Below are 18,287 nucleotides of genomic sequence, written 5' to 3'. Positions count from 1 at the left end.
CCGTGCAAACACCGCCGTGCATCTGGCGCCAAGCACCCGGACCCGCTCTGACGCTGAAAAGCACGGCAATTAAATTACCTCTGAGTTGCGTACCCGTTTAACAATCGGCGTAAACGGCGTGGATGATGATCACAGATGGTAATGCTATCGCTGCATGCAGCGCATGCCAAAATGTGTACCACCCTGAGCACCCTGTGAGTGAGCTTTTTGGGCGACGTTAAGGTAAACTTTTAAGAAAAAATTCTCACGTAGAAAAAAAAATCTTCAAAAAAAAAACAAGCAGCAAATGGAAGGGTCATCAAATTGCGACAAACACAGCGAACTTTGTTTGCGCCCGTCAGTCACAAAAAGGCACAAACTTGTCACCTTAACCGTTGCTCGCTGTCGTATGGAAATGTTGGGACACATTGGGAAAGCGCAAATAAAAAAAAAAACTCCCAATCCGCTTCAAAGTTGCTGCTGCCCAAACCAAGACCCAAACTTCCACGAACGGAAGTTTGCGCAGGTTGACGTTAAAAGCTAAAACAAAAAAAAACCCAAACCTAACTTCCAAAGAATCAAACTTTCTTTGCATAAACGTGTGTGCTTCTTTCTTTTTTCGCTGTTTGTTTCGTTACTTTCCATTCCACTCGGTTCGCCGTCTGACTTTTAGCTCGCAAAAATTCGAACTTGTGTGTGCTGCTGCTGCTGCTGTGCAAGCAGCGTCACTTTCGCGGGGAGACTAAAGCTGTCGACCTGCCTGTCTAAGTCAATCAGTGAAATGTGCCATGACAGCCCGATGTTGATATCTCGGCGAAATGGGATCTCCCATTCCCTGGCAATACCTAAAGGTAAGGTAAAAGGATATTGGGGCATGGGAAGCTTTTTGTTCCCGCTTCCGGTAGAGCGACGGTAATTACTTGGAAAATGTCGGCCACAAGATGTACAAGCTCTGACAGGTTAGCCGCACTCGAGAATCAATATGCCACTGCCTCTCTCTCTCTCTCGCTCCTCGCCAAGCAAACATCGTCTGACATTCAATTACGTCGGAGATGATGTTGGACAAGCCGAGCTTTACACGACAGAACGGAAGGCGCTTGGCGGAGTTTGACCTCTGGAGGCGCATTTCGTGCTTGGGAAGCGGGCAAAATTTGAAATGTGTTGACAGGAAAGTTTTGATTGATGAAAACGTCTACCATCCATCGTTGCGGGAAAGCAACTTTCCCGCAGCATTTCCGGGAACTGCTGCTCACGATACCTTCTAAGACGATGCGGTGCGCTTCTGCAAACATCGCTCCATAAACAATTCAAAATGCGTTGATTTTGAATCACAACAGCTTGTCCTCGCTTTGCCGTAGGACGTAGCCCAGTTGGGGCCGATGACGAGCTGGGAGCACTCGGCAGCACCGAAAATAGCAATCATCGCACATCGCACACACGTCATCTAATCCAGCATACAAATACAAAAGCGCGCACAAATAGATTTCCAGTATGTACGTTCACATTCCGAACGGTTTTATCTTCTGTCATCTGCTGTCATCTTTCGGTGTGTTTGGTGGCGGCCGTCATTCTCCCGCCCATCCTTGCAGCCTCGTTACCAGCCTTATACATGACATGTTTTGCACCGATTGTTCGTGGTGTGTTGCACATTCCGCCTGTCTTGCTTGTGACGTTCCCGGACGGGTGTGCGACAACGCCAACCAAGAGTGCATACGAAGAGAGCGTGCTGCATCGCCAGAGACGCTGAGGTGGTGCTGGTGCGACCATTTTTCTCCTATTGTATTTACACAAAACTTTGCCCGCCCCAGTCCACAGGGTGCCTACTCCACCGGCATAGTAGCGGTGTGGGGAGAGGGGATTAAGTATTGGTTTTGCAAACTGTCGGAAAAACAAACACATCGATGTTCTATCGAATGTCGGCGCGCCCGCCCTCGTGTTCCAGTGCTTTCCTGCTCTCTTCTGTAATTTTTGCAATTCTCGTATCCTTCCTTCTTGCCATCCCGTTGTATGCGATCTGTCTCACGAGTTTTCCGATTGTTGACACACATACACACAACCCTCTCGCCCTTAGTGTGGCACGACCCGGTGGCGCAGCTTTGCTGCAATTGTCCTTATTTTGCCCTCCTTCCCCGTATTCCATCTGTTTGCGCGCCACATGGCCTGTCAGTTTTCCATTTCCGATTCCTTGACCCCCCCCCCCTCACCCCTTTTTCTCCGTCATCCCCCTGCGTTTCTTGTGGTGCGTTGCACTCTTCCCGCTCGGCGTTGCCTAAGCCGGTGTCACTTGTGGCAACTTTTATTTCAATTTCACTCAGCCCGCACCACCACCTCGACCAGTTCCGTTGGCCAACACTACCACTCTGGAAATGGAAACAGTACCACCCTTTTCCTCCATCCGTTGCAGACCAAAGGAGGAGCTTGCTTGCCAACCCTGGAGGGGATTATTTCTATTCTTCGTACATTTTTGTTGGTGCCATTTTTTTATGTCTTATTTTCGTTCTGTTTCATCACTTGCTCAAACAACTTTTCTCGCGGGCAACACAAATTCGCGTCATTTTTTCCCCCTTTTTTCCTGCCACTGTAGCGCACTTCCGTTTCTTCTTACGCTCAGAAGGGGTACTGCTGTTTGCCAGTGACCTCCTGTTGATTCCTCTGCTCTATTGCGGAGGAGCTGGGGGGGGGGGGGAGGGTGCCGCTTTTCTCACATTTGCGAAACATTCAATACTGTTTATTTATTTTTTCTCCCTTTTGTTTTTCGTTTACGCTTCTCATCGGTTGCTTCTTGCTCATATTCTTCCTGTCATTTTCACTTATTGAATTGTTTTGTGTGAATGTGTGTTTCCAGCCCTTTTTCTTTCTCTATGCAATACACACCAATTCGATCTAAACCTACATGGTGGTGTGCGCACGTATTGCTGCTTTTGTTGCTCTATTGCGCCAAAATTACACCATAAAAATGGTCGAAAATGAACAAACACATTCCGGGCGGTTTTGTTTTGCCGTCCCAGAGGGTTGACGGGGTACAACACTACGCATACAACATGTCGACACACTTGTGCGTCGCGCGCCGGGCAAATAGAAAACTTTTATTTTCCCCTCCCCTCGAAACAATGTTGTTTTGCTGTCAACCTGTACCGAGCGCTGGTGTGTGTGTGTGTGTGTGTGTGTGTGTGTGTGTGTGTGTGTGTGTGTGTGTGTGTGTGTGAGTGGCACAGCTCGTCGAAAGTGCATCTCCATCGCAGCACGGTCGAAACACAATAATGAAAAGCTTTCCGTCCATTCTTGGCCGAAATGTGGGGAGGTGGTAGAGAGAGAGTGCCAACGCAAAAAAATAAAGGAAAACTTGTAATATTGAAGGGCACACGCTGCTCCTGCTGGTGGAAAACACGTCTCGTGTGAAATGGAATAACTTTTTTTTTCATTTGCTTTCGCTTGACAGCGAGTGGCGGTACAGGGGGCTTGGTATAAAGTTTTACACCCAATGTCACAAAAGCTTCACTTTATTGCAACACACAACCGGCAAAGATGAAGTTTGTTCGAGCGCCAGGTCCGTAGGTGTGTGTGTGTTGCCAATATGGAGGATGATAATCAAACGATGATTTCATTTAAAGTTTGGTAGAGCAAGGCAGAGCAATGAAACAGGAGCGAGACAGTAAAATCGATTGTGACAAGCGTAATTTTATTGAGAGAGCTTTAGAAATAACATAATAAGCACTAGAATTTGGGTAAACAAATACAACAAATGAAGTAACATTAAAACGATGATTTATTAAGGGTGTCCTCAATTTAACCTAATACCAAAGATTTATTAGTTATCCTGCAGCTTTTGTGAATTTCAAACATGCGTAGCTTTAACAGCACCCATGTGGGACGTTATTCATGTCGACCCTATGTGTTGCATGATGGATGCTACCAATGAGTATATTATGGAGAACGTCAGGTACTTTTAAACATAATAGATCGTAAATTATGGCTTTTATAGTTATTTATGAAGCCGATTTCAAAGCACGGTCCAAACATAACCAACATGATTTAACATGACATCGAAGATTGATAGTAATATCGTATCGTTTTCTCTGCATAATAGGGACAATACGTATCCTGGTAAGTAAACTAGCAGGTATCCAATTACACAGAAAGAAAGGATTGGTTGGTCAATCAGCTCTTTACAGCACTGCCAGTGCTTCCCAAAGGATTCCCAAGTGCACCTTAGTGGATGCATCAAATAATTGAACGAAGAATGTGATACCTTCGCCCAACCGTTTTGAAGCCAAGCGTAGCGAAACGTAACGATGCAAAGTTCTTCATTAGCTTCTTTCTTAATTTGTGCTCACTCCGTAGACATGCTGCAAACATGCCGGTGCCGGAAGTGGCATTGGCAGTCGATACCCGGGCGAGGCACACGTAGCCAAACACAACCCACTATCAATCAATTACTTACAGTTCAAACTCAATGCTTTCATTGAAGTTTTCAATAGCCGTCGTCGTCTTCGTCGACGCTGTCGACTTTCAAAAGCACGTGCCTTGGATTTTCTCCGTTTGTCGAGCGAGGTGGTTGTGCACGTAGGTTATGCTGAGTAATTTAATTAATGAACTGCAACATGAAAAGTCCATTCCGATGATATCATTTGTGGGTGTGTGTGAGTGTGTGTGTGTGTGTGTGTGTGTGTGTGTGTGTGTGTGTGTGTGTGAGTGTCTGTGGGAGGATGCTTTTTTGTTTATTCCTACATTGATGCAGAACTAATTTGAAGGGACTGAGGGAAGTTTTTGCCCTTTATTAGCGAATGTATCAAAAGACTGGAGAACAGAATTTTACACCTTTGATAAACATCTTAGCTTGATATTTGAACTCATTTTCTGCTGAATCGAACGACATAGGTCACATTTTTTATTCAACCCACCTTTTTGCTTTGCCAGTCAGTTGATCTCACTCGCGAACATTCGGTTGCACATCGTTCAAAAGCCCAACAGTTCAACTCAGATTTTTTGTTGTCATTTTCGTAGGATGAAACAAAATCCTCCCCATTTCAAATTCTCAACTTCTAACAGACCAAAGCACTCTTCAATCGAGCCAAAATGAAAACCGTAATAAACAAAAAAGTTCAGACAGTGTACCCCGTGTGCACCATTTTTCTATTTCGTACGAAATCTACATTCCATTATTCGGTTGAATCATAAATGAATCGCTCATGAATAGTGCATCTCTTCGGGGGGAGGAAAGCAATACGTGTATGCGTCACCAGCACACTTAAGACGTTGCGCTCTAACTCTGGTGTTGCATTTTCCAGGAAATGCCAACGGCGTAGGGAGTAGGGATGTAGCATGAAAAGTGAATATTCAGCGCCTGGTGTCCTTTGCTTCTTCAAGGTTGCCCAGCAGTGGTAAGTAGAAACACAGCACCAATGTATATTCATATTTTATCATAAAGCGGTACTTTTTACCCCACTCGTCCTGTTCCTCTTACTCGCGTGAAAGAATTTTACACACCATCGCACTCACCACATATGCAACTTTGATTGAAGTAGAAAGTGTGTATTCTTGTTATTTTTACTGTGAGTTTCAACAAATGGGGGTTTTTATGTTTCTTCCATGCATGAACAATAGAACCGGACGGGTATGAAGTATTCATGAAACGTGTTATTTAACCTCAAAGAGTTTTATGAAAAAAAAGGAATACATGCATCCCTTGATGAGATCATGTTTCCAATGTAACGAATCGTAACAATGTAAAAAATGAAAAATTCTTAGTTTTTTCTTAAATTGCAACCAAGTCACTAAAGAAAGTTTATTTTATTAAGCATTTTTCCTTTTATATTTTGTATTACACGTCTACCCACTAGTGATGGGAAAAATGAAGATTTCGTCGGAATCGATTCCGGCTAGCTCCGAAGTTTTCTGGAATCGATTCCGGATAGCAGGTCCAGAAACGGCTCCGGAATTGGATCCGGAATCGGCTCCGGTATTGGTTCCGCAATCGGCTCCGGAATTGGTTCCGGAATCGAATCCGGAATCAGAATCAGCTCCGGAATTGGAATCGGTTCCGGAATTGGCTCAGGAGTCAACATCGGCTCCGACAACGGAATTGACTCCGAAATCAGAATTAGCTTCGAAACGGAGTCGGTTTCGGCATCTTCATAGGAATAAGCGTTTGGGTCCAATGATGCTACGTGTTGATAGCGGCAAATAATCAAAATTTACATGTTAATTATCTATTCACATGGAGATTCCCGGACTTAATTCTCATTCCGGGGCTAACTCCATATCTGGACTCATGCCTGGTTCCGTTACCGGAGCAAATTGCTATTCCCAGGTTGATGTCGATTCCGGAGGCGATTCTAATTCCGGAGGCGATTCTGATTCCGGAGCGACTCCGGAATCGGCTCGGGATTCAACTCCGAAATCGGCTCCGGAACCAACTCGGGAATCGGCTCCGGAACCAACTCCGAAATCGGCTCCGGAACAAACTCCGGAATCGGCTCCGGAACCAACTCCGGAATCAGGTCCGGAATCGGGTCCGGAACCAACTCCGGAATCGGGTCCGGAACCAATTCCGAAATCGGGTCCGGAACCAACTCGGGAATTGGCTCCGGAACCAACTCCAGAATCGGCTCCGGAATTCATTCCGAACACGGAATCGGAATCGGGTAGGTCCGATTCTGAGCTCCCACCATTACTACCCACTAATCGGAATGAATCTTATTAGATTGGTTGAGCAGTCACGGAACAACATGGGCATTTTGTTGTTGTTGATAAAACTACGTTGAAGCCTGAAAAAGGTATCCCAAACTAGTAGCTTAACTGTGCTCTAAAACAGAAGCTACAACTTCGCAAATACTTTAGTTATTTAGGCATTATATTTCGCTTATTATTTACAATTAACAATGTCCCAAATTTGAAATATCGTACCAACAAGAAAAATTACATTAATATCATATTTTATCTTGGAAATTCAAACACGAGAGGACATTAAAAGACAACAAAACGGGTCATTAAATTGTTATGTTTTGCATTGTGACGTCTTTATAGATATAAAGAACAATTCGTACAATTAGCACTTCATTCATACAATCATACTTCATATTTTACTCCCACAAAAAAAAACGACACAAATTGCTCCAAAACGAATGACAGAAAACCATAACATCCCCAAATCAAAGCGAAGCACGTCAGCACGACGATGACGTAACAGCTCATTAGTATATAGTGTCTCAGGCAAGGAACAGCACACACACATACATGTAGAACCAACGCGGCCTGTGGCGACCACCAAGGCCACAACCACGCCAGCCAACCAATCTGCAGTGGACGACCGGCGGCATCCTCTCGATGGTTTTTCCCCCCATCGTTCCCCATGTGCTAATGAGTGCTTCAAATTAAGACAATGACAAAGTTAGCGCAAACTTTTACCTTCCAGTTACTGCCACTACTACCACTATTGGCCACTGCTCGCGATCCTGGTCCTGCGCCAGGACAAAGCAAATTTTGCCTTCCGATGGCAGTTTTCCGAAACGACCATTGTGTTTCATAAGCTGCCCAAGGCTAGGTGCTGCCGTAGCGAGCGCACCAAGAATGGGAAAGTCAATGTAAGCCCTTCCCACCGCTCTGGAAGGCAAACATCTTTCCCATCTGTTCCGGGGGGCGTAGTGCTTCAGGAAATGGGTCGTTACTGGGGACAAGCAGATCCGAACGGTATGCACGTCACGTCCATTTCGTGTTCGTTTGTCGCAATTGCAGTTTTACAATTCACGAAATATGGTGCTTCCGGTGACGTTTTCGTGCTGCAAGCGGGGAGCAGCAAAGCGCCAGAACAAGATGTACGTGTACAGCCGGATTCCTTGGTTGAGATACATACAACAAAAAAAAAGGACCAAAAAGAGCACTCATTTTACTTCTCAAGACTTACAGACCAGGTGCCCAAGAGTAAGGTACGGAGATATCTGACAGAAACGGACAAAAGGGTGGACACATGCAGTTTTGTGCACGATTTTGTCTGATGTCTACAGTTTATCGCTTGCCGAGAGAGTTTGAAAATCCGCATTTTTTATACTCTTTTCAGCACCCATCTACAATTGTCTAGAACTGTTTCACCAAAACTCGAAGTACCAGTGAGGCACCTGTATGTTCTCTCCTGTGTGCAGCAAGGACGCGCAACCGTATAGCTATAAAAGCCTTCAAATGTCAAACGCTGTCAGCTTCAAGTGTTGGAGAGCACCCTCGTTTGCGACACTCGGAGGGTGGTGTTTCCCCTGTCCGGTTGTGATTGTGCTGCGATCTCGCGTTTATTCTAGACCATCGGAGTTTGCACACCTGCACACCGGGAAACGACAACAACGCTCGCGGCCTCCTACCATCCCAGCGGCAAGCGCACTACCTTCTCCCATTCTTTATACTACGCTGATGCAAACTAAACACAACTGGCGCGGGACGGACGGGATGAATGCGAACGGACACAGAAACAGAAGAGCCAACACATCCAACTGGTTTCCGTGCCGGTGCTGTGTCCCTGGGCTTCGGGAGACAGTTTTCCCCACGGTCCAATTTTCAGTCGAATGCCCGGAGACAGTCCGTGGGACCGTAAAGCACAGAAATCAATTACTTACAGCACCAACCGATGGCACGGGCAAGCAAAGTTTCGTGAGTTTGGATTTGGAGCCAGTTTCCATCGCTCCCACTGTCAGCTTGGCTGTTGCGCATCTCCGCAACCGAACACACTTAACAAGAGAGCGGGACTTGACGGGTGTGTACCGAGATGTCGCTCGTTAAAGGGGCTAAATAAACTTGGTACAAAATCATCCATCCAACCGGAACCTGTTCTAGCAGGCGAGCAGGTGGTGCACGGTTGTTGATTCAAGGAGACTGAGAAATAATTACAAAAGGTAGTAGATTAAGATTAGTTTGAAGTCCTGCTCGCCAGGATGAAGGTGAAGTGACACTGGAGCGGTGGTGGTCTGGTCGAAGTTTGTTTGGAATCTATCAAACTTAGAAATAGTTATTAAAAAGTTACGCCAACAATAGCTTGCCGGAACTTAATCCTGCTGCTTGCGTAACTTACCGAAACCGAACGAGCACAGTTGCTGGAGAAAACAATCGTAAAAAGTGAAAAGTTTGCAGAAGTTCTTCATTTTCACAATGTCCCCGGCGTTGAGCGGCATCAATAAATTTTGTGTCAACAAGAACGCGATGTTCTACAATACACTTTAATGAGCTTCAATTACTTCACAACGGGCACCCCTCGTTACAGCTTTACAAAGCTAGCGAGGGCGGGGTAACGTTCCTTACATTGTTTAAATCGCGGCCCGCAATACAATGTCCAATTACACTAATATTGATGGTGGCGCATAATCGATTCAGGAGACTGCAGCATTATGCATCCCTTGGGTGCACCTAATCATCATCGTTCTGGGTATGGGGGGGTCGAATCAATCACCCAAGCAAGCTGAAAGGCGGTTGGCACCTCTATATGGTGATGAACTATTCATTAGGGAGAGAATGGAATGTATTCATTATTTTGCATGTTAGTCCATCAATTACATCAGCAAATCCTTTCCGTAACAAACTATTTCATGCTCGCGGTGTGGTCCAAATTTCTACTCTTGAACAGAGGATGCATTTGATCTGGTTGCTAATTGTTTGCAGAATTAATATTGACAACATCAATGGCCCAGCCTGTTGTAGCTTTAAGGATGGGAAACTAAACATTAGCATGTCCGTGTCATCATTAGCTTCAAATGTCTGAAAAGAGTTCTCCTGTTGACATGTCAGTATGCTCGAAAGCTCGTACATACAAAGCACGAGAAGTACACGAAAAACTGTCTTCGCTTGCAAACAAACAAACAAACAAACAAACAAACAAACCAGCCAACCAACCAACCAACTATCAAGCATGTAGTGATAATAGTTTTACTCCCGGTCTCTTGTATTTGATCAGTGTACCCCAGATTCTAGCTTACACTTTTGAAACCATCCTCTAGTAATGATAGCATCAATGCCCTAAAGGGCAACAGGAGGTTAGATGGATAGTAAATTACGTTTGGCAGTTTCAACTTTTCGCCCGGTACATCCGTACATCACAGATTGCAGCAGCTGGTGCGCGCGTCCTGATATCCCTGGGCCGGATATTTTCGACACGACACGAGAAACAAACGAGCACCAGTCAATAAATTGTGCCCGGTTCGCTACGGACAGAGTTCGCATGCATCTCCTACTGCTGTGCTGCGCTGCTCGAGTCATTCGCTGCTACATTAAGCATTATGCTGCTACTGCTACCTCGATCCGACGGCAGTGCAATAATGTGTCTATTTCTCGCGAATTAAGCCCCCAAATACACTGGGATGCACTGGGATAAATGGGAGCACATGGCAAACGAACCGGAACACGGTTCTGAGCTTCTCCCAGGCGAAACAAAACGGCGAAGCAGTCTGCTCTCGGAAGCTCCTGTTCCGCCGTTCCGCAGCCATGCATCGAATAAGCCAAGCGTGATGAAAGCGAGCTTCTTGCAGGAGAGGAGCCACGGTGCCACGAGAATACAGCACACACCCGAGTTGGTCGGAAGGGACTATGTGTTCGGTGCCCGCCCCACTACTCGGAAGTAAATGTGCTTATCTATTTAGGGGACGACAGGCAGTCAACAAATCGCCTCCCGCCAACCCGAGGACGGCGCATCTTATTAAGTAAGCGCAGCATATTTCCGTACAGCCAATACCGTACCATATTGTTGCCGGATAGAGTAATGATTGTTGTTGGCGGGTGCACTTGTAGCATTGAAAAGAAAAATGCTTAAACAATACGGAATTACTACAGCGACAATCGTGCGATGACTGTTGAGGGGAAGAGCATGGAGGTTTCAGTACCTTGAGAGTATTCTGGATGGCACAACAAAATACAGCTTGTCAATGAACTTTATGAGTAACTGAACGCAATTTGTATTTCTTTAGGTTTAAGCGAGTCACACCGCGATTATCGCTGATACTGTGACTGATACTAATTTTACATTTGAATTGATTCTAAAGTCTTTTAGAGATGAACTTCTAGATGCACATCCAGGGCCACTGTCCTTTTCAGGCTGTGTAAAAATTAAAGTCAGTCAGACTCTGGTGACATTTCAATAGGCAAGCTTTTGTGGAAGACATTGAGAAGTCATTGCGAAGAGGATTGATTCAATATTTTCAAATTTCGTTCCTAACAAACAATGTAAGCAATATCTTCGATTCGAAAAAAAATAAAAGAAATTATAGGTTAACAGTAGAACTATCGGAACAGTCATTTTGCCTAGTAATGCTTAAATTCAACTATCAGTTATAAGTAGCATAACATGCGCTGACAATTTTTGAAGATAGCTTTATTACAATTACTCCAATTAAATTAAACAAAAGTTCAGCTCATTGAAATGTTTCATTAAACAGTTACTAGCCATATTAGCATAAACGGATGGAAGTTCTAGTGATAAGTTGAATTTCCATTAAATTTCCATTGAATTCCATTTATTTTGACTGACTGCGAGAACAGTACGTTCCAGTTTACCGATAACTGATGCGATTCGAAAGGAAATTTCAAGGATTTGTTTTGTAAAAATGATGCAATTTCCATTATAACTTAGACTACTTTTCAACTTCAAGTTGAAAATACATTTATTTTTTACTTAATAATATTTCAGAACTTAAGTTGCAGTCTAATTGAACGCATCGAGGTGCAGTCTAATTGAATTTAAAACAAGCAAAACCATGGATTATGTCATTTTGTAGTATTCAATTTCAGTTCCGCACGCTCTGTGAAGCACCATCATTGATCGCTCCCTTACTGATTTATGTTACACCTTTTAATCCCCCTCCCCCACTGTCATCGAATCAAGTGGCGCACAAATGAAATGTAATTGATCCATCGCCAGTTGATTAGATTTCAGCGGACAGGCGTTAAAACTGGCGGGGCTAGGTGCGTCACGAAACTACGCATGCAACTCGAACCGGTCACTAGCCACTCGACCAATTGCTGCTACTGCTGCTACCACTTTGATGTAAAAGTGATCTAACAAACGACAGCACTACAGGGCCGGGGATGTTTACAAACGCGTCGCAGGGTGCGCACAAAAAGGTGTACGCTGAATAAGGGGGGAAATTCACACAGTTACCCACCATTTTCGTGTCCCGTGGCAGCTGTCATTCGGTTTTATTATGTAACCGTGCAGCAGACAGCATGTTGTAGACACCTTCTTGTATGGTTTATTTTTTCCAGCTCTCACTATCTCTCTCCCGTTTGCCCGTTCTGCGACCGACAGCTCATGAAACTGTCCGTTACTATTGCTTTTCGCTAGTTTCATTGTTCACAAACGGCACTGGCCGCCTAGGGAGTAGGCAGGCAGGCAGGCTGCTATACCGAGCGCGCGCCCGCGCGGAAGTACAATTTAATTTACGTACCTTTACGATGCCTTGTTCAGAGTTTTCGCAAACATTGGTTACAATTTCATTGTACAGCAGTGTAGCACTTGCAAACACACGATTAATGACTTGGCGGCATTTTGGATGGGAGAGGAGGTGCACGGACGCACTACACTGTAATAGTTTGGTCGATGTAGCTCGCTTCAATGACCCTACGGTACGGCAGAGCGTGTGGATGCGGATGGATGTGTTACCGATGGTGGTATAATATCTGCACGAAAATTCCAATTAGCATGCGCTTGAAATACATCGGGATTTTGGAAACGTGTTTTTATTAACACCGTGTGTATGTTTGTTGCAGGTATTACCTCAACCGCTCCCCTTGGTGAAATCCAACACTTGCGCTCAATTTCACTGCTGCACAACACCGCAACATTGCACCATGTTTAGGATGTTGAGTGGACGACCGTGGAGCCCGGCTTGGATATTTACCACGGTATGGGAACAAAACATGAGCTTGACGGAATTAATCGACCAGTTTGTGTGAGAGCATTCGCGGCTCGTGTAGTGGTATAGTGTAGTACATCGAAATTCGATTATTTTCAATCAACAAATGAATGCATTTGCAGCGAAAAGCAATTTTAATTTCGTGATAGTTCAGTGCAATGGCAAACTGAACATGTTTTGCGGGAAAAGCTACTACCGACTACAAGCTTACGATTTTATGAAACAAAGCTTGTTTTTTTATTGCTCATCGTTCACAAAGCTTCATGAAATAGAGTGTTAAGGTCTAGCTTCTCAGTAAAAAAAATTACCAATAGGATTACCTTTGCAAATAATTACAAACATTCGATGTTGGAAATATTCCGATTGTGTTATATTTTTGTCTGCCAACCTGCTAATACGATTACACGCTTTGCTAAAGCACATTCAGAAAGACTTTAAGCTCTTCGCAATGATTACCCACCTCCGCACCTTTTGCTCGCCGATGTAAATCTCAATATAAAGTTGAATAAAAATCTGAAAATAGACAAAACAGCTCTATTAATTTCGAAATGCTTTATGAAAGGAACTTCAAAGTAAAAACAATAATGGGGGCCTTCACGATTCTAGTTAGTTTTTTGTATGGAGTTTGACAATTGTAGGTTGAAATCATGTAAACACTCTATACAAAACCACACATAAAACTAGCCTGCAATTTTCAGTCTAGATTATTCTAGCCAAAAAAGCTAGAATTAGATTCGAGTACCTGCTCGAAAACACGGTGTTGTTTACATTTATCCCAAGGAGCATTTAAGAGTTCAGGTGGTGGAATCTGGAATCAAAGTGAATGGTCCAGGTGGTCTCATAGCATTTTTTTATAACCAATTTTGAACATCACTTTTTGGCAGAACGAGTGAAAACTTTTGCTCCAACGAGCTTTCTGGAGGCTTGACGAATACTAAAAACACTCTTAATATCTTCATTCAGAAGCAGAAGCGATAAAAATCAGCCTTCTAAATTAATACACCTTGGGATAAGCCCACCTGTATATTATACTCACATAGATAGCTGCTCGAAAACTGCTATACAATGCAAATAGCTGACAGGCTGAAATTTCAGCCAACGAACCTAAAACGGAAAGGGCCCCAATCTTGGTTTTGGGTATTAATATTTTTTTGCCAGTACTGCATAAATCGGCGATGGCATAGCGATGGACAATTTACGATGGTAAGTTTACTCGATTGCATACATTCAGGCGATTTTTTTCTGGGGATACGTTTTTGAGACGAGAAAAATAACATACCAGCAGGCTAAAATTTACATAAAGCTTTATGTTTTGAAACAGTAAAACAATTCTATACAAACGAGCTTCTTTCAAGCTTGCAAGCGTAACAAACGTACGAAATGCCCTGGAATATTTCACACGGGGAAAGCAACAAAGCAAGAGAAAAATTGTTGCACGTCAAATGAAAAATACAACCACCGTAAAAGTCCTGCCGAAACATTAATAACATGTACGGGCGGCAGGGGAAACATACTAACACGACAACCGGGTACCGGCTCACAGTGCCAGAGCATGGTACAAATTGCAAGGACATGATGAAGAATCTACCAGTAGGAAGTATCCGTAGCCCACTAACACCCCCCGAACAGGGGGCGGAGGACGCTGGTTCGAAACACGGTGGCCCCAAATGTGTTTGCGAGTTAATTTATTATTCCACAACCAATATGCGATCGAAACATAAATCATCGTAAGTTCATTTGAAACTCAGCACGCACCGATAGCTGGAGCATGGTTGACAGAATGTGATTATAGGCTCCGGGGGCAAGCAGAAGCACAATGCACAGTGAGGCTGGAGAACTGTGTGGCGATGTCCTGTGTTTGGGCCTTTTTCCATTCACCTTTCACCACTCCACAAACGCTTTGCAGGACAAAACGCATATGAAACAATGGCCCCGCAAACAATTTAGCTTCCGCGGCACGAAAAGGTGATGAACCGGCACGGTGTTATTATAGGCGCGGCTCAGTGCTAGGCACCCGCCAGTGGGGAACTGTACTTTTCCCGCTTCCCTTTACTCCATGCGGGAAAGCAACGAGATAATATCGGTGAGGATTTTCCGCGTGTCATATTGGTGTACATACACACATCCGCTATTAGTAAACAATGGATAGTTTATGGAGTTTCCGCGACACTTTTCCACCGTGCAGGACGGACCACCGTCCCCGGGAGGACTGTCTATGGTAAATAAAATAACAACCACAAAGCCACAGCAGCAGTGGAGTGGGAGAGGGTCGGTTCCGTTGGTTAATACGTAACATTTCCATTCCAATAAGGGATAAAGTATAGCTGGTTGGCTTTGGGGGAAGTGATTGTGTAGCAATTTGTGGATTGAATTATTGCCGATCGCATCCCCCCGCTGGGGACAGGGAAGCTGCTGGGAAGCAGGTTAATGTGCAATCGTGAACCGTGTTGGGAAAGTTTTTTAGTTGCTTGACTGGGCTAATCGCTCGGGTGTTTATCGTAACACCTGTCGGGTTAGATTGGTTTCGACGGCGATCAGGGCCGACAATTTAATCGATACCATGCTGGTTTTTCTTTATTGTAATTTTAAACAAAGTTCAAATTGGATTACTCTTTTATGCAACGAATGATCGGTATAATTAAGTGATATAAAGCACAGTATTATTGGCGTAATTAGTTCAATCCATCGAGTTTTGATGTGTAAGCAGTGAATGGTGATAATTTATTAGTAGAATTAAAAACGACTAACTTTAAGATGAAAAACAGCGAATAACCTCATATTTTGGGATTTTATAAAGCTTTTTATCGGTAATTGTCAATGTCAATTTCAAAAGCCTAAATAAAGCCATAAGTAAGATAATTTAAACATTATAATACACAGTAATGATACAGTAAAAGACATAGAACATTCTCAAAAACCTATTTTTCAAACCAAACGCGCAATTTTTAATTGAACTGTCAGCCAAGTATCAACCTTCTAATCAGACATGTTAGGATGTCAACGAGAAGCCGTCCAAGTATTGAATCCCGTTTGTATTCAATTCCTTGATTCCTTCTATAAAATGACCTTCCAATTGAGTGATGTGATAATGCATTTAAAGTGTAAGATTAAACTGGAGCTAACATAATCCCATTACGTGCCAATAATCCCTCAATGCTTATGCACTGGCCAGCTAATCCTTCTCTTGTAGTGTTCTTCTACTGCACCGTAAAGCAAATCATTCCCACACATTTGTAAAACAAACGAAAAACTACTGCCCCCCAGACATGCACATGAAACTAATATCCTGTAACTGGTACCCGTTTTCCAGTTGGTGAGGATTTTCCAGCACTTTCTCCCACACACACACACATATGACAAGCGTCACAACGGAGCGGCACAACGCACACGGAATTCATTACCGGTTCGCGGCTTCAGATCCGATTACAGCACATTTAATTTGCTTAATGCCACATTGGCGGCCGGCGGAAAATCAACACCCAGCCACAATCCACCCGGGACGGACGGTAATAAGGAAAAGCTCAACGTGACCTTCGGATTACCAATTACCGATTGATTTTTCCTCATGCCCGCAGCGGGAGCTCGTATCCGCCCCGAGGCGGAGTGCGCCCGTGCAGAAAGGTTGCTCTGGTGGATAATTGGTGAACGCATGTTTCCACTGATTGTGGCATGCGCACTGTTGTGTGTCACAACGGTGAAACAAATTGGCATTAATTCGGCCAAACATCGATCGATCGGAGGGGATTAAGATTGAGGGTGCATTAAAATAAATAATTTCCCAGTGTCACGGTGCGATCACTTGCTGGGGCGTGCGACGAACGAGATGCAAAACCACAAATTTCACAATTCGTACCGTTTGTGGTGAGGATATGTATGTATTCTACGAAGAGATGCAAAAGGATCTTTTGTTCGCAAATAATTGTTTAATTTCATTTGATTTCACTGTTATCCAGTATTGATTTTGTCTCAATGAGTGCTCATTTTGACAGAGAAAAAATTGCATTAATGTTTTGTTTATGTTTGTTTTGAAAGAAAAATAAAAGAAGGTCAATATTACAGTTTATTCATGGGTAAAGTTGGCAAAAATCTAGAATAGACTCATATCCCACTCCGAAAATTTAGGAACCGACTCCAGAAAGTAGGTCCTATAGGCATTATACGGAGCTGTCCGGAGTCATTCTAAGTCGGGTTATTCGGAGTCGTCCGAAGTCAAAATCATCCGAAATCGGAGTCATCCGAAGTTGGACTTTTCCCGAGTCGAAGTCATCCGGAGTCGAAGACATTAGAAGTCGAAGTCATCCGAAACCGGAGCCTTCCGGAGTTGGAGTCATCCAATGTCAGAGCCATCCGGGGTCGGAGTCTTCCGGAGTCGGATGCATCTCTAGTTGAAGTCATCCAATGTCGGAGTCATCCGAAGTCGGCGTCTTCCGGAGTCGGATTAATCCGAAGTCAAAGTCATCCAATGTCGGAGTCATGCCAAGTCGGAGTCGGAGTCATCCGGAGTCGGAGTCGGAGTCTTCCAAAGTCGAAGTCTTCCCATGTCGGAGTCTTCCTAAGTCGGAGTCATTACAAGTCGGAGTCGGAGTCATCCGGAGTCGGAGTCGGAGTCTTCCGAAGTCGAAGTCTTCCCAAGTCGGAGTCTTCCGAAGTCGGAGTCATCCCAAGTCGGAGTCATCCCAAGTCGGAGTCGTCCCAAGTCGGAGTCGTCCGGAGTCGGAATCGGTTTCGGAGTTGTCCGGAGCTATCCAAAGTCCGAGTTGTCCGGTGTCTGTGAGTCTGAGGGCGACTTCGAGCGACGCCGATTCCAGTTCGATTTTGATTCCGGTTGACATCGGTCGAGTTCGACTAAGGGTGGAACTAGTGATTCCGGATTTGCTGGAGTTAGAATCGGACTAACAATAACCGGAGTCGCATCAAAGTGGTGTGTGCGTTCCTGAGAGCACATTACTATTACAATGATGCATTAAAATGTTCAAACACTGAAAAAAATTAAAATGACATGAGCAGCTTTACACTGTGCAAAAAGCTATCACGTGCTAGCTGGAGTATCGCCCATTAAGCACTCTTCCTACTCGGTGGCACATATTAGAACCATTTTTTTAAGGTTAACACATGACACACCATCATAAGTAATTGCTTGCACGACATCAATTGTACTGCTAGACTGTCGTCGCCCCCTTTCTTAACAGCAGCACATCCGTGTGAGCGGCTTTGAACTATATACACCCACCAACGCTTGCTGTTGGCGAAAATGTGTACACACCCGCGCACTCACATTCATCATCACCACACCACACAGCAGCATCGCCGTCATCTTTATCACCATCATCACGGACGACGGGCCCGAACAAGTGACAGGAGAGTGTGAAGAACTCGGCAATATGAAGATGAATCGCAGCGAAGGGGGCGCACACGCGCGCGCCAGAGTAC

The 18,287-nt window shown here is 44.4% G+C and overlaps 1 protein-coding gene across 4 annotated transcripts in view; it reads right to left on the bottom strand.

Annotated features, from left to right (window-relative positions):
* The window catches only part of LOC120953800 (bifunctional heparan sulfate N-deacetylase/N-sulfotransferase), a 178,749-nt gene that overhangs the window by 54,344 nt on the left and 106,118 nt on the right, over positions 1 to 18,287 (bottom strand). For 3 of the 4 annotated variants that reach the window (XM_040374061.2, XM_040374058.2, XM_040374060.2), the window contains one exon: positions 13,318 to 13,370. The exons of the other annotated variant lie outside the window; for it this stretch is intronic. The gene's annotated coding sequence lies outside the window, so the exon portion shown is untranslated. The remainder of the gene's footprint in view (positions 1 to 13,317; positions 13,371 to 18,287) is intronic. 4 annotated transcript variants of the gene reach the window in all.

The sequence above is a fragment of the Anopheles coluzzii genome, chromosome 2 (genome assembly GCF_943734685.1).
Source record: "Anopheles coluzzii chromosome 2, AcolN3, whole genome shotgun sequence".
In the NCBI taxonomy this organism is placed as follows: Eukaryota; Metazoa; Arthropoda; class Insecta; order Diptera; family Culicidae; genus Anopheles; species Anopheles coluzzii.
Note: the sequence above shows the minus strand (reverse complement) of the source record. Positions and strands in the feature narration are given on the sequence as shown.